Source organism: Rutidosis leptorrhynchoides, chromosome 4, assembly GCF_046630445.1.
Source record: "Rutidosis leptorrhynchoides isolate AG116_Rl617_1_P2 chromosome 4, CSIRO_AGI_Rlap_v1, whole genome shotgun sequence".
NCBI lineage: Eukaryota > Viridiplantae > Streptophyta > Magnoliopsida > Asterales > Asteraceae > Rutidosis > Rutidosis leptorrhynchoides.
Window position 1 is genome coordinate 9653401 of NC_092336.1, and position 6000 is coordinate 9659400.

The window sequence follows — 6000 nt, forward strand, 5'->3', positions numbered from 1 at the left end:
TGTCTATTTTACAGTATAAAAACACAAAATGGATAGACAACCCAATATTTTAAGAGACCTACCCGGAGACATGATTGATGAAATCTTGTCTAGAGTCGGTCAGAATTCTTCGGCACAACTATTTAAGGCGAGATCCGTTTGTAAGACATTCGAAGAACGTTCCAAGAATGCCTTGGTTTATAAAAGGCTTTCGTTCGAAAGATGGGGGATATCACATTGGGAAATCCATAAGTTACGATGTGTTTACTTTGACACATATATTGCGGGGAACCCAAATGCTATTTTACGCAATGGGTTAAGAAATTATTTTGACTCAATATATCCGAATATTGGACTTCGTGATTTAGAAAAAGTGGCTAACATGCAACATAAAGAAGCATGTTATGCTTACAGATTAGTAATGTTCGCTTCTCACCAAAGTGAGAACAAGAACATCGGGCTACAACTATTAAACAAAACGTTCCCACAAGTGACGGAGTCGGTAATTGGGGTAAGAAATGAGGTTTTTAGATTGTTACGGGACTGTTAGACATTACGTAACCCTCGTCCCTTTGACGACGTTACAACACGCTGTCTTATCAACGGCCATAACGGTTATGTTCCACAAGACCAAGGATGGGAAGTAATCCTAGTAAAACCAGAATGCATGACTTGTTTCTGGACGTATGAATTACGTGTCTTTATTGCCTTTGCTGAACGACTTGTGTACTAGCTAGAATTATCTTCACAACCATCTTATATCAAATTTATTGTGTGCTATATTTCATGCTATATGAAAAATAAACGGTATTGTAAGTTTGTAAAATATTGTGTAAAAGTTTGAACGCGAAATAGTATTATAATCAGTTTTTCATATAGAATTGTAGTAGTTGAATTGTATATTAGCTACTAAGTATGAACTTAACGGGTAGGTACTACCCGAATTTAAACTTATAAAACGCTAATATGAATAAAAAGCTTTTATAAATGAGTTCATATTATGCTACGAAATACTATTAACTACTCTTAATATTCTGTATGATTAACTTGTTCCATTTGACTATTTTGAAGGAAATGGCACCGACTACTCGACACACCGTGAATATGAATGAAGAGGAATTCCGTACTTTTCTAGTTTCAAACATAGCCGCAGTACAGGCTGCGCTACATACCAACAATAACCTTGGATCTAGCAGTACAGGAAATCGTGTAGGATGCACCTACAAAGAATTCACTGCCTGCAAACCTTTGGAATTTGATGGAACCGAAGGACCGATCGGATTGAAACGGTGGACCGAGAAGGTCGAATCAGTGTTTGCCATAAGTAAGTGTACTGAAGAGGACAAAGTGAAGTACGCTATCCATACCTTCACAGGTTCTGCGTTAACATGGTGGAATACCTATCTAGAGCAAGTGGGACAAGACGATGCGTACGCACTACCGTGGTCAGCATTCAAGCACCTGATGAACGAGAAATACCGTCCCAGAACCGAGGTCAATAAGCTCAAGACAGAACTTAGAGGGTTACGAACCCAAGGATTTGATATTACCACGTACGAAAGACGATTCACAGAGTTGTGCCTATTGTGTCCGGGAGCGTTCGAAGATGAGGAAGAGAAGATCGACGCGTTTGTGAAAGGATTACCGGAAAGAATCCAAGAAGATATAAGTTCACACGAGCCCGCCTCCATACAACAGGCATGTAGAATGGCTCACAAACTAGTGAACCAGATTGAAGAAAGAATTAAAGAACAGACTGCTGAAGAGGCCAATGTGAAGCAAGTCAAAAGAAAGTGGGAGGAAAACGGTGATAAGAATCACCAATACAACAACAACAGCAATTACAACAATAATCGCAACAATTATCCCAACAATCGCAACATCAATCGCAACTACAACAAATGGCCCAACAATAACAACAACAACAACAACAACAACAACAGCAGCAACTACAACAATCATCCCAACAACAATAATAACCGCAACAACAACAACAATCAGAAGCAGCTATGCCAAAGGTGTGAAAAGTATCACTCGGGGTTCTGCACCAAATTTTGCAACAAGTGTAAAAGAAATGGTCATAGCGCGGCGAAGTGTGAGGTCTACGGACCAGGGTTTAATAGAACGAAAGGAACAAATGGTGTCGGAACGAGTAATGGCGGAGCAAGTAGTGTCGGAGCAAGTTATGCCAATGTAGTTTGTTATAAATGTGGAAAACCGGGCCACATTATTAGAAATTGCCCGAACCAGGAGAACACGAATGGACAAGGCCGCGGAAGAGTTTTCAATATTAATGCGACAGAGGCACAGGAAGACCCGGAGCTTGTTACGGGTGCGTTTCTTATTGACAATAAATCTGCTTACGTTTTATTTGATTCGGGTGCGGATAGAAGCTATATGAGTAGAGATTTTTGTGCTAAATTAAGTTGTCCATTGACGCCTTTGGATAGTAAATTTTTACTCGAATTAGCAAATGGTAAATTAATTTCAGCAGATAATATATGTCGGAATCGAGAAATTAAACTGGTTAGTGAAACATTTAAGATTGATTTGATTCAAGTAGAGTTAGGAAGTTTTGATGTGATAATCGGTATGGACTGGTTGAAAGAAGTGAAAGCAGAGATAGTTTGTTACAAAAATGCAATTCGCATTATACGAGAAAAAGGAAAACCCTTAATGGTGTACGGAGAAAAGGGCAACACGAAGCTACATCTTATTAGTAATTTGAAGGCACAAAAACTAATAAGAAAAGGTTGATATGCTATTCTAGCACACGTCGAGAAAGTACAAACTGAAGAAAAGAGCATCAATGATGTTCCCATCGCAAAAGAATTTCCCGATGTATTTCCGAAAGAATTACCGGGATTACCCCCACATCGATCCGTTGAATTTCAAATAGATCTTGTACCAGGAGCTGCACCAATAGCTCGTGCTCTTTACAGACTCGAGATGAAAGAACTGCAAAGCCAATTACAAGAACTTTTAGAGCGTGATTTCATTCGACCAAGGACATCACCATGGGGAGCTCCTGTTTTGTTTGTCAAGAAGAAAGATGGTACATTCAGGTTGTGTATCGACTACCGAGAGTTGAACAAACTTACCATCAAGAACCGCTACCCACTACCGAGAATCGACGACTTATTTGATCAACTACAAGGCTCGTCAGTTTATTCAAAGATTGACTTACGTTCCGGGTATCATCAAATGCGGGTGAAAGAAGATGATATTCCAAAGACTGCTTTCAGAACACGTTACGGTCATTACGAGTTTATGGTCATGCCGTTTGGTTTAACTAATGCACCAGCTGTGTTCATGGACCTTATGAACCGAGTGTGTGGACCATACCTTGACAAGTTTGTCATTGTTTTCATTGATGACATACTTATTTACTCAAAGAATGACCAAGAACACGGTGAACATTTGAGAAAGGTGTTAGAAGTATTGAGGAAGGAAGAATTGTACGCTAAGTTTTCAAAGTGTGCATTTTGGTTGGAAGAAGTTCAATTCCTCGGTCACATAGTGAACAAAGAAGGTATTAAGGTGGATCCGGCAAAGATAGAAACTGTTGAAAAGTGGGAAACCCCAAAAACTCCGAAACACATACGCCAGTTTTTAGGACTAGCTGGTTACTACAGAAGGTTCATCCAAGACTTTTCCAGAATAGCAAAACCCTTGACTGCATTAACGCATAAAGGGAAGAAATTTGAATGGAATGATGAACAAGAGAAAGCGTTTCAGTTATTGAAGAAAAAGCTAACTACGGCACCTATATTGTCATTGCCTGAAGGGAATGATGATTTTGTGATTTATTGTGACGCATCAAAGCAAGGTCTCGGTTGTGTATTAATGCAACGGACGAAGGTGATTGCTTATGCATCTAGACAATTGAAGATTCACGAACAAAATTATACGACGCATGATTTGGAATTAGGCGCGGTTTTTTTTGCATTAAAGACTTGGAGGCACTACTTATATGGGGTCAAAAGTATTATATATACCGACCACAAAAGTCTTCAACACATATTTAATCAGAAACAACTGAATATGAGGCAGCGTAGGTGGATTGAATTATTGAATGATTACGACTTTGAGATTCGTTACCACCCGGGGAAGGCAAATGTGGTAGCCGATGCCTTGAGCAGGAACAAGGAGTTTTAAAAGAGGGAATTTAAAGGATGAAATACCCAAAGGATCGGAGAAGCATCTTAATATTCGGGAAGATGGAACCCGGTATAGGGCTGAAAGGATTTGGGTACCAAAATTTGGAGATATGAGAGAAATGGTACTTAGAGAAGCTCATAAAACCTGATACTCAATACATCCTGGAACGGGGAAGATGTACAAGGATCTCAAGAAACATTTTTGGTGGCCGGGTATGAAAGCCGATGTTGCTGAATACGTAGGAGAATGTTTGACGTGTTCTAAGGTCAAAGCTGAGCATCAGAAACCATCAGGTCTACTTCAACAACCCGAAATCCCGGAATGGAAATAGGAAAACATTACCATGGATTTCATCACTAAATTGCCAAGGACTGCAAGTGGTTTTGATACTATTTGGGTAATAGTTGATCGTCTCACCAAATCAGCACACTTCCTGCCAATAAGAGAAGATGACAAGATGGAGAAGTTAGCATGACTGTATTTGAAGGAAGTCGTCTCCAGACATGGAATACCAATCTCTATTATCTCTGATAGGGATGGCAGATTTATTTCAAGATTCTGGCATACATTACAGCAAGCATTAGGAACTCGTCTAGACATGAGTACTGCCTATCATCCACAAACTAATGGGCAGAGCAAAAGGACGATACAAACGCTTGAAGACATGCTACGAGCATGTGTTATTGATTTCGGAAACAGTTGGGATCGACATCTACCGTTAGCAGAATTTTCCTACAACAACAGCTGCCATTCAAGCATTGAGATGGCGCCGTTTGAAGCACTTTATGGTAGAAAGTGCAGGTCTCCGATTTGTTGGAGTGAAGTGGGGGATAGACAGATTACGGGTCCGGAGATTATACAAGAAACTACCGAGAAGATCATCCAAATTCAACAACGGTTGAAAACCGCCCAAAGTCGACAAAAGAGCTACGCTGACATTAAAATAAAAGATATAGAATTTGAAATTGGAGAGATGGTCATGCTTAAAATTGCCCCTTGGAAAGGCGTTGTTCGATTTGGTAAACGAGGGAAATTAAATCCAAGGTATATTGGACCATTCAAGATTATTGATCGTGTCGGACCAGTAGCTTACCGACTTGAGTTACCTCAACAACTTGCGGCTGTACATAACACTTTCCACGTCTCGAATGTGAAGAAATGTTTTGCTAAAGAAGATCTCACTATTCCGTTAGATGAAATCCAAATCAACGAAAAACTTCAATTCATCGAAGAACCCGTCGAGATAATGGATCGTGAGGTTAAAAGACTTAAGCAAAACAAGATACCAATTGTTAAGGTTCGATGGAATGCTCGTAGAGGACCCGAGTTCACCTGGGAGCATGAAGATCAGATGAAGAAGAAATACCCGCATCTATTTCCAGAAGATTCGTCAACACCTTCAACAGCTTAAAATTTCGGGACGAAATTTATTTAACGGGTAGGTACTGTAGTGACCCGAACTTTTCCATGTTTATATATATTAATTGAGATTGATATTTACATGATTAAATGTTTCCAACATGTTAAGCAATCAAACTTGTTAAGACTTGATTAATTGAAATATGTTTCATATAGACAATTGACCACCCAAGTTGACCGGTGATTCACGAACGTTAAAACTTGTAAAAACTATATGATGACATATATATGGATATATATATAGTTAACATGATACTATGATAAGTAAACATATCATTAAGTATATTAACAATGAACTACATATGTAAAAACAAGACTACTAACTTAATGATTTTTAAACGAGAAATATATGTAACGATTATCGTTGTAAAGACATTTAATGTATATATATCATATTAAGAGATATTCATACATGATAATATCATGATAATATAATAATTT